We start from the raw sequence: 11,048 nt of genomic DNA, 5'->3' as shown, positions 1-11,048 counted from the left end.
AGCAGAGGATCAGTTGCACTAAGACATAAAACACTGTCAGAACTATCAAGACAAACAATATTGCATACAGGATTTTCTTGTCAAGGGCTCTGAAATCTGGGAGCCAGGAGGTTAGCCAAGACTACATTTCTTCTAGACCCCGGTCAGTATTTTTTGAGGCTACTTGATGTAGGACCCTTAACTGATTTTGAATTTTATGAATGTCGGTTTCTATTCGCAAGTCTTGATTGAACAGATATAACAGATGGAGTTTACTAAGGCATATACTTCTCCCTGGGATACTAATAGGTAATCTAGGGCTATGCGGTGTTGTATAGTTATTTGTGAGATCTGGGAGATCTCTTCTTGCAGAGCCTGGATTGCATCCTCCATAGCTTCTGTTGTGGCTGAAATGTTAATTATGGCTAATTCTAATTTTTTTATTTTAAGCTATGGTATGAAGGTTTTCACAAATTGATGGAATTCTGTGTTTCTGGTAGCTAAGGGGTTAACTGCCCTTTTCATGTGATGCTTGAAATTTTTTACTTGTTTCAGATCTATTGCACTATGCATTTTGAAACCAGGGATAACACGTCTAAGAGTGCATGCCCCCACCCAATTTTAAGGTAAGATTTTATGAGCCCTGTTTCCGCAGAGCCAGTAAAGGCCTGGGGCAGAAAGGGTATTCAAATCTGGACAGGTGTTGTGCCATATCCGGCACTTTTGATTGATATGCATCGTATAGGACGGACCACATTTGGCTGCTATCCTGCTGGACTGAAAGATATTATAAGAAGTAAAATTGGAGTGAATGTAAAATTCTGATCTGTTTGCAATGAGAGCAACATGAGGTTCCTTAGAAAAGTTGTAGACCATGAATCCTGTACAATTGAGAGAGGGTACTTTACTCAACAGGATTCCACTGGAGCTATTAGGGCTATAATCTAGAGTAGTTAGGCAATGAGGGTAGTGTTCTACAGGTGTGGCTTTATTATAAGCTCTGGTGTTGTTGGATCTGAAACAGAAAGGCGCCTCTACTCTTGGGGAGATTATCCAGTTAGCAGGGGCGGCCCTCTATTCCTTAGATACGGACTGATGGGCAGCTAACGAGTAGTGTCTAACGAAGCCGCCGTTTATTTTTTCCCATTGCTGGAGGGATATTGGTACTCTGATTATTGGGATTCTTTGGTGTAGGTGCGCTGGGCTGTGAGAGCATATTTAGCAGTCACTTTTATTTCCAGCTTGAGCTACCATAAGGGAGATCTGCAAGTATAATTTTTTCTTCCACCCTCCTTGGGTGATACTAAGATACCCAAGTGTGATGTATAAGGATATCAGTGCCATTTTTAGAGACAGGAGGGACAAAGAATTTCAACAACAAACATAACCAGCACTAGTAAGAAAAAGAACACAACCAGCCAAACCCAGGATGGCAGCCAAAGTCTTTCTTCGTCTTTTGGGCTCAGGTTACCTAAAGGACTGATAACGTTGGCTCTTGGTCTCGATTAAGGTGGTGATCTTCCGAATGGGAGTATTTACTTTCTTTGAGGCCGGAGATGATATCTTCGTTCTTCAACTGATGAATCTGGCTGGGCTGAGGTGTTGGGTTCAGGGGAGAGGTTACTAGCACTTGTACTCTGATGCTCCTCACTTGCCTGAGTGAGGTCCTGATGGTCTTTGTCCTTGGTCTCAGGGAAAGATCCCAACCTTGGTTGGAATTTAGCTGCTTCGGGGTCTAATGGAGGTGATACCTTTTTGCAGTGTGAGGCGTGAATTCATGTTTGGTGACCTTGGCAAAGAACAGTAGAATTAGTGGTCAGAAGTACCTGGAAAGGTTTCTTCTATCTGGGCTGAAGTGGGTTTTTCCATTGATAGACCTTTACGTAGACTCAGTCTCCTGGTTCGAGGTTGTGACAGGGAACATCTGGTGGTTGAGGTAAGGCTTCTTGGACCTGTGAATGAACAGACCTGGCATACTTCATTAATGCCTTGCAATAATTTAGTACAGTTTCATCAGTTAATTGTAGCTCTGTTCGGTGTGGGGCAACAGGTGGTGTGGCTGGCATCCTCCTGGGTCGTGCCATGAGTATTTCATAAGGGGTTAGGCCATGTTTCCTGTTAACATTGTTCCTAATGTGCATAAGAGCAAAGGGCAGCGCATCAGGCCATTTGAGGCCTGTTTCAGCACAAATTTTTGAAATGTGCGTTTTTAAATCAAAGTTTTTACATTCTACAGCACCATTTGATTGTGGATGATAACTACAGTGTAGGTGTTGCTGTATGTTGAGTGCTTGGCAGATGTTTTTTACTATCTGTCCTGTGAAATGGGTGTCTTAGTTGCTATCTATTGTGAGGGGCATTCCAAATCTAGGGATGAATTCTTTGAGCAATTTCTTCGCTACACTGATGGAATCAGCATGTATGCATGGGTAGGCTTCTACCCATCCAGAGAACGCATCAATAATAACAAGAATGTACTCATAAGAACAGCACTTAGGTAGCTGCACAAAATCAATTTGCAGATTTACAAACGGTCCCCATGGACGGGGATGGGCTGCGGGTGTCGTTTTTATCCGTTGCCCAATGTTGTGAGATAAACAGATGGGACAGGAGCTACAGTACTGTTGTGCCATGGAAGGAAAATTTTGGGCAAACCAATTTCTTTGTACTGTAGCAATCATCCCCCCTTTGCTCGTATGGGCCACAGAGTGGGTTAAACGAGCAAGATGTGGTAAAAGCTAAGCGTCACTAGGCGGACATTCGGGGCGCGCCAGAGAGAGTCGGGGTGCAGTGAATATCCTGCACGCAGCCAGTTAGTTTTTTTTTTGTTTGTTTGTTTTTTTGTTTGGGGGGGGGGGGGAGGCTGATTTTGAAGAAGGGCCAGACTTGAAAGGCTAGCTAAAGGAGACTGGTTTGCTGAAAAACAAACAAGAACAGAGTTAGGAGCCTGTGGGCCAGAAAGGGCCGTGTTTCTGGCAAAACGGTCTGCCAGATTATTTTCTCGTGTGACATTATCAAAGGGTTTTTTATGAGCTTTGCATTTAATAATAGCAATAGCAGAAGGTAATTGAACAGCTTTTAAGAGCGCTTTTACATAACAGCTATGACTGATTTGGGTTCCTGATGAAGTGAGGAACTCTCTTTGTTTTCAGATTTGTTTAAAACTATGAACAACATTAAAAGCATATTTACAGTTAGTATAAATGGTTGTGGTTTGATTTTTTGCAAGAATGCAAGCACGTGTTAAAGCAATGAGTTCAGTAATTTGAGTAGAACGAGCTTGGGGTAAAGAATAGGCTTTTAAAATAGCATACTGAGTGTATATTGCATATCTTGCAACTAATTTGCCTGCATCATTTCTAAGACAGGAACTATTAACAAATAGTCTTTGAGGTTAGTTTGAGGGGTTAATAACTGAGTTGTGACAGACAGGCAATCATGAGGTTTACTATTAGAGGTAATAGGTAGAAGTGACACAGGATTTAGAATTGAACAGCGGATTTAAGGTTTCATTTGCAGCTGATAGTAGAAGTTTCTTATATTTAGTAAGACGGGAATTGGAAATGTGCTGAGTTTTGCTCTTGAGGAGAAGGGCCATCACAGTATGTGGAACTGCAATGGTTAAAGAGTGTCCTAAAATTAGAGAATCTGCCTTTTTAACTAACAAGGTAGCAGCTGCAGCTGAGCGGAGGCAAGGAGGAAGTCTTGCAGCTACGGGATTAAGGGCAGAGCTGTAATACGCAATTGGGTGATGTTTTTTACTATGTAGCTGAGTGAGTACTCCTAAAGAGATTCTTTCTTGTTTATGATAAAACAAGGTAAAGGGTTTTTTATAATTAGGAAGTCCAAGAGCGGGAGTAACAGTGAGGGCTTGTTTAAGGGCCACAAACGCTTGTTTGGCTTCAGGAGTTTAAGGGAGGGGTTCCGGGGTGGTATTATGAGCAAATGCTTGCAAGGGTTTTGTAAAAGCAGCATAACTTAGGATTTACTGTCTACAATAACCCGTTGCACTTAAGAATTCCCTCATCTGTTTTTTAGTCATAGGTTTAGGAATGTTGAGGATAGCTTCAACACTACTAGGGGAAAGGTGTTCTTCTCCTGCTGAGATATTGTGTCTTAAATAATGTACCTTAGACTTATAGAGCTGCAATTTAGATTTTGAGGCCTTGTGGCTTTTTTGAGCTAAAGCTGTGAGGAGTGTTAAAGTATCTTGTTTATAGGCCTTCAAAGTGGGTGAGGCTAACAATAGATTATTAATATACTGAACAAGGGTGGACCCCCCTTTGAACATGATAGGATCTAAATTATTTTTTAGGATCTGGGAAAACAGGGTGGGGGACTCTGTATATCCTTGAGGGAGTCTTGTCCAGGTATATTGGAATTTTTGATAAGTAAATGCAAACAGATACTGGCTATCTTTATGAACGGGGATAGAGAAAAAAGCAGAACAAAGGTCTACTACTGTGAAATATGTAGCATCTGAAGGGATACAGGAAAGAATAGTGGCAGGATTAGGGACCACGGGGAAAGTAGGTAAAACAGCAGCATTTACAGCTCGAAGGTCTTGTACAAAGCGATGTATTTTTATCAGGTTTCTTGACAGGTAGGATAGGTGTGAGGGGAGCGTATTGGGACAATAATCCCTTGCTTAAGGAGTGAGGAAATGACAGGCTTGATTCTTTCCTCAGCTTTCTTTGAGATGGGGTACTGTGGGACACGAGGAAGTGGCTCAGCAGGGTTCAAGGTGATACGCACTGGTTTAGCACTTAGTATGTGCCCCACTTCATTCGCATGGGTGGACCACAGCTGTGGAGGTACTCATGCTAACAGTTTCTCTTGCAAGTAGGAAGTGTCAGGATCAGAGTACTCCTGGGTTAGCAAAGCCACAAGCTTGGTTTTTTTATGTTCCGGTACCTTAAGGTAAACACCATCTGGGCTACAATAAATTATGTATTCTAGTTTATACAGCAAATCTTTACCAAGAAGGTTGACAGGTGCACAGGGGCTAAGAAGAAAGGCATGATTTTCAGACAAAGGGCTAATAGAGATGGAGACAGGTTTAGAGATGGGATGTGGGATAGGTTGTCCGCCTATACCAACAATATTTACAGTTTCAGGAGTTTCAGGAGAATAAGGTAGGAAAGAAAACTTAGCAGCCTTTAGCGTGGAGCGGGACGCTCCGGTGTCGACAAGCAAGGACTTCAGTTAAATTTTTAGTTTTTCAGCTAATAATTACTGTTTGAATTTTTTCAGCAATTTTAGGGTTAAGTCTCTGGATGAATGTTGCCACTATTGCTTGTTTAGCATTTTCAACTGGGTTATCTATTTCTGAATATCGTTTAAATGCCTGTTTGAGGCATTTTAAATAGTTACTGGGGTGTTTATTTTTGTTTTGTTTACAGGTATTTATTTTGGTCCAGTCTGCCTTTTTTGGGCAAATTGTGAGAACTGCCCGAACCAAAGCATTTCTCTTGTTAATAAAGTCTTGGCTAATTCCTGGGTTTTGATCTGGCTAAGTATAGGCAGCGTACAGACGTAGCATAGTTTTCTTGGGCAAAATGGATTGCATGAGCTGATTAATGTCAGCCCATGTTGGATTATAACAATGTATAACAGTCAGCAATTCTTCTTGAAATTTTTCTGGGTTTTCCTTGATTTTTGGGAATTTTTGAGTTAAATTGTAGAGATCATTTGGAGTTTAGGGTGCATGCATGGTTACTATATTTTGTCCATCGGTGTTAATGCCTGGCATTTGTCTTAGGGGGTAAACTTGTGCAGCTCGGGATCTAAGATTGATGGGAGATCTTTTTGTGCTTATTCCCATTCTTTTAAATACACCTGTGGTGGGTTGTGACCCAGGAGTAAATTGTCACACTGGTGATGATTGAGTGGCAGATATGGTGGATGAGTCCGGACTATTAAGCTCCATGGATGAATTTATTAAAGGAGCTTTAGCTAATGGGTTACTAGCTTGGGCTGCAGCCTGATGTTGAACCAGTTGTTGCTGATGTGGGAGTCTCAGGAGAGCAGGGTTTGAATAAAGGTTAAGGATATCCTCTGCTGGCTCCGGCGGTGGGGTGCCCTGGGCAATGCTGGATACATTGGAGCGGTGGCCGGCATGTAATTTGGGGGAGCAGCCAATTTCTCCTGAACAGCTTTTAACTGGTGTTTTAATTTTTCTTGAGAGTCTTTTAGACTTCTAGTTTGAGATTTTGTCCGCCTTTTGGACATCTCATTATACTAATAAAAGAACGCGTCCCACTGGTTTTGTGGTGTTTTGGATTTAAGGGACTCTAAAGCCCCTCTTAAGTGCACTATTTTATCCTGATTAAATGTTCCTTCCTGTGGAAAATGCTTCACGGGATCATTCCTAGTATACCAGTTCCACTTATCCAGGTACTTGCAAGCCTCGGGAGAATAGTGTGTGTACATAAAGTACGCCGGAGTCTTCTTAGGGGGGACGGGAACTTGTTTAGACTGACTTGTTCCCATTTTTAGTCACACAGGGAGATGTAGGATAGGCTTATTTAGGATGTCCGGGCCGCTTAGTGCCTTGCCCCGCAGTTTTTTACCGCCCAGACAAAAGGTTTCTGACCTGATACCGGCTCATAAAATGGAAATGGGGAGGGAAACACAAGAGGGATCCTTTTACTCCTGCTGTCAGCAGAAGCTACTGGGACAAGGGGTTTGGAAAAGACAAAATTACTCAGACGCCCTGTCCACTGGGTCACGAGGTTTCAGCTGGGCCCCCTTATTTTTGACGCTACCTTTTTAGGCAGAATCGGGGCGGCTAGACCTAGCCTTAGTCCCAGACCTGGTCAGTGGCTTTTTTTTTTAAATACACACACACACATTCATTTAATAGCCAGATAGAAAAAGACAAAATTACTCTGAAGCCCTGTCCACTGGGTCATGAGGTTTCAGTTGGGCCCCCTTGCTTTTAAAACTGCCGTTAGGCAGAATTGGGGCTGCTGAACCCAACCGTAGTTTTAGACCTGGTCAGTGGCTTATATTTTTAAATACACACACACACGCATTCATTTAGTCAGCCAGACCTCCTCCCCCACACCGCCTTAGTTAATTAACTACAAGCCCAATGTGCTGTTGGATGAAGGTGCTTCAAAGTTTTTCCCTGAATAAAACATACGTTACCAGACAGAAAATTGGATTCTTTACCAGACAGAAAATTTTAGCCGGCAGTAAGGTTTAGACTGACCTGTTTTTAACAAGGTTTAGATCTAGTTACCACGGCTAAGTTGGGAGCCTACAGGCAGTTCTCCTCTGAAACCCCAAAAGAGATTTTGAATTAGGTCTCTTACCTCTTAAGTTTGGCGCCTCAGGGTTTGGAGGGGGGCAGTCCGTGGTCCTCCTTCTTCAGCACGTGTTCTGGATCCGAGTCACGGCACCAGGAATTGTTGTGAAAACACACGCAGAATACTTTTGAATCAGGTTAACAAAAGCTTTTATTTAAAAAAAAACTACAGCTGTAGAGGGGATTCCAAAGTGACATAGATTTCCCAAGCACTTAGAAGAAGTCCGCCCCCCAAAAGCAAAATCAGGAGGCTTATAAAAAAAAAAAAAGCAGCTATAAACATTACTTCATTGCTGTAATCAAGATAGGAACTTATGGGGGAGGCGAGGTTAGTTCACAAACCTCCTTCTTGCACCTGGAAATCAGAGTTGTACATACTTTTTGCTATCTTCAAGGCTGTGGTGAGTGAAGCAGTTGCAGAGGAGTTACAAAGAACAAACACTTTCCCTTATCTGTTCTACTGTACAGAGCCAGCAATTCTCTACAAAGCAGTTATGTCATCTTATAACTCAAATAATCAAAGTTTAAGGCATTTATTTTTTTTTCTGATTCCACACTAATTATGCTTGTCCTTCTTGTTCTCTACATAACAATGAAGTTATAGTCCTCTAAATTTTTTACATTAAGTATATCCTGTACAATATGATTTGTAGTTTTTGTAAACATGAACATGCTTATTTCACAGTAAACCTCCCTAATCCCAAGTAAATTTTGCTATCTGCAAATACAAGTAGCAAATTTACTCACGATTAGTAATGGCGCAAATAGTGCTCATGTAGGTGCCTGACTGGGAACAAAATCTACTCCCGGTCACCCATCCACCAGGAGGTAGAAAATAATTCCCTGCCCCTAGGAGCTGCCTGCTGCAGGGGTAGACTCTGCCACAGGAGCCTGGGCGGGGACTATGTCCCCCCTGCTCTGGCAGCAGGGAACTCCAAACCCCCTGCTCAGATATCTCCGATAGGGAACCAAGGACTGGGAGATCCTTATCTCCCAGCCTGAGCTCTGTGGTGGAGGGCCTTGAGTTGGGAGACACTTATCTCCCAGCGCTGGCTCCATGGTCCAAGCCCCTAGACCTAGGAGCTCAGCCTGGGTGATAAGGATCTCCCAGGATGAGTCCCACAGTCGCAGAGCTGGCACTGGGACCTCCCTCCTGGTGGGAGCTGGGAAACCTGTTCCCTGCCCAGCTCCCCTCCCCAGGCTCCTCTGTCTACATCTTGCCACTTGTCTCACCAGTAAAGATCCTGGTGTTCCCCATTTAAAAATTCCAAATTCTCTGATGAACCCAAATTTTCTCATTAAAATACCCCAAATCTCTGTTATTTTGTGATTTAAAATGAAACAGCACTATATGTAGAGTTGGGCAATGCTTTACTGATATATTTACAATTTTAAAGCAATTTGGAAGCCTAGCAGTGCCTCTATCGTCATAATAAACAAGTTCTAAATATCCTATACACTTTAGCATTTCCTTTCTTTTTTTCATCATAGAAAAATCAGAGCCGCCCCTTTCCACTTTGGTCACCAGGATGTGGGGTGCTGAGAAGCACTGATATCCCAGTGTCCTGCCTGCCCCCACTAGCTCCCTCCCAGCACCAGGACATGCGTCCAGCTGCAGTTGTTCCATCCACTGCTTTGTGGCTGTGAGCAGTACCAGCCCTTGCTGCTCTGCTCCCTGTCTGTGCCCAGGCCCCAGCGCTTCCCCATGCCTTTCCTGGGAAGCCCTTGACTAGGGCTCAGGGACTGGGCTGAGCAAGCTCCTTTCCTTTCAGGCTGGCCTCCCCCTGTACAGGCTGCTCTAGGCAAAAAGCGGGGCTCTAAGCCCAGCTCTAGCTACCTCTCTGACCCAAAGCCCTCCCCTACCCCCAACCCTCTCTCTCATCCCTGCTACCTCTACGCCTCCTCCTAGCCCATCACATCCTGCAAGCGGTTCCTCGTATCAGGCCAGGCCGGCTCCATGAAGGCAGGGAGCCTGGTGTGCAGTATCGAGACTCTAGTGACAGAAAGAGCTGCCCAGTCCTGCCCAAAGGTGCATGCCCCCGGGTCAAGCCAAGGCAGGCCTGTGCTATGTGGCACAGGTGGTGCTCGGTCTCAGGCAGACAGGGCTGCAAGACGCTGCAGGGGGGCTCTGCCAGCAGGTGGCAAAAGGAAGAAAATCAAGGTGATTTTTGTAAAGACTATGGAAAAACTTGAAATGTACAATATCCTTGAAAAAATGTTTCCTTTGATACTTACAGTAAAGAATAATATGAACTGGTTGATGCATAGTAGACTGACTTAATTCTCAAATACATACATTTGGATTGCTGTGACTTTTTCATGAAAAGCCCCTATTGTGTATGTAATACAATGAGCTGGTGAGAGACTGACTGATACAGGATACATGATTTAATCTTAATTAGATCTGTACATGCTGGTAGAATCAGTGAAATACAAATTGGGTGCTCAGTAGATCTGGTGCTCAGTAGAAATCCAAGAGGCATCGTTTCACAAGGAAAAGACTTGAGAAAATAGAAATAGCAAAGAAAGTAGAAAGAAAAGTCTTCCTGAAAGTTCTATTCATATGTGGTAGAAGTAGTTGAGAACATGAACCAATAACAAATATGTCCTTTTAATAGAATACAGGACTACAGAGCAGTGTTCATTAATGGAAAATTATAAATTATTCCCTGAGGAAAAAGCACATTTCATGGTTAGAACATAACATATCAGTACAGGTAAAACTTTGCAAATACTGCATACCCACTGCCTTTACTGGACTGCAAACTGACGTGATTAGCTAATGTTATTACTGTAATGCAAAGAATGGAAAATTGATGGAAAATTTCCATCAATGATAGAAAATTCTCTGATTTTGAAAGCCTAAAATGTCTAGCGGCTTACCATGTTAAATTAGACAAATCAGTACCTTGGAATTCCAAAGTAAAGTCAAAACTGAAAATAAAAAAGTTGGGAGTTACTGAAAATGTAAAATAAATAATAGGTTGCTTTTATACCATGATTGTAAAGGCATGAATGAGTTATAATCCATAAGCTTTAAACACAGTGATAAAATGTAAATATGCACAGAAATCTGTTGAAATGGTACCTGCGTTCTTTGGGGGAAAAGGTGGGGAGCATGTTTTCTGTATTAAATAGTAATGAAAGATCACTGATTCAGTTTCTACTGATTCAGTGAAAATATATGCAGATTACACTTTTAAACCAATTTAACTAGTTAGTAGCTTAAAAACAAAACTACTAGGTTTAGTGCAACTGATCAGGTGGCAATTCCTATTAATTCACAGCCCCCCCCAGGATGCTTTGCACCTTCCCTGCAAGCCCACTAGCCTTGGCCCAAGCGGTGTGCTCCAGCAGAGCAGGAAGGCATGCTCTGCCCCTCCCTCTACCTGCTGTTTCTGGTCTGAACCATGCAGGGCTGCAGTTGCACTTCAGGAATCAAAAGCTGGTGTCTGTTCACTTTTTTTATTGGCTCAACCTATGCAGCTTTAGATTAACCTGTGAAGACTGCATCAATTTAGCCTTGGTCTTTTTGACTTTCTCTATGGAGGCCAGGGATCTTTAAATTCATAGAGGGTTAGGCATGTTTTGCAGGACCAGGTAACATCAACCTGAATTCAAGGCAAACAGAGAGAAATCCCTGCAATATAATTTCCTTGTCATTTTTTCATGGAACCTCACTTTTTGTTTGTTTGTTTGTTTGTTTAATTCCAGCTTTAATGGATGCTGGACAAAACCGCAGTGAAGATGCTTGATA

The sequence above is a fragment of the Alligator mississippiensis genome, chromosome 7 (genome assembly GCF_030867095.1).
Source record: "Alligator mississippiensis isolate rAllMis1 chromosome 7, rAllMis1, whole genome shotgun sequence".
NCBI classification, from domain to species: Eukaryota; Metazoa; Chordata; order Crocodylia; family Alligatoridae; genus Alligator; species Alligator mississippiensis.
Note: the sequence above shows the minus strand (reverse complement) of the source record.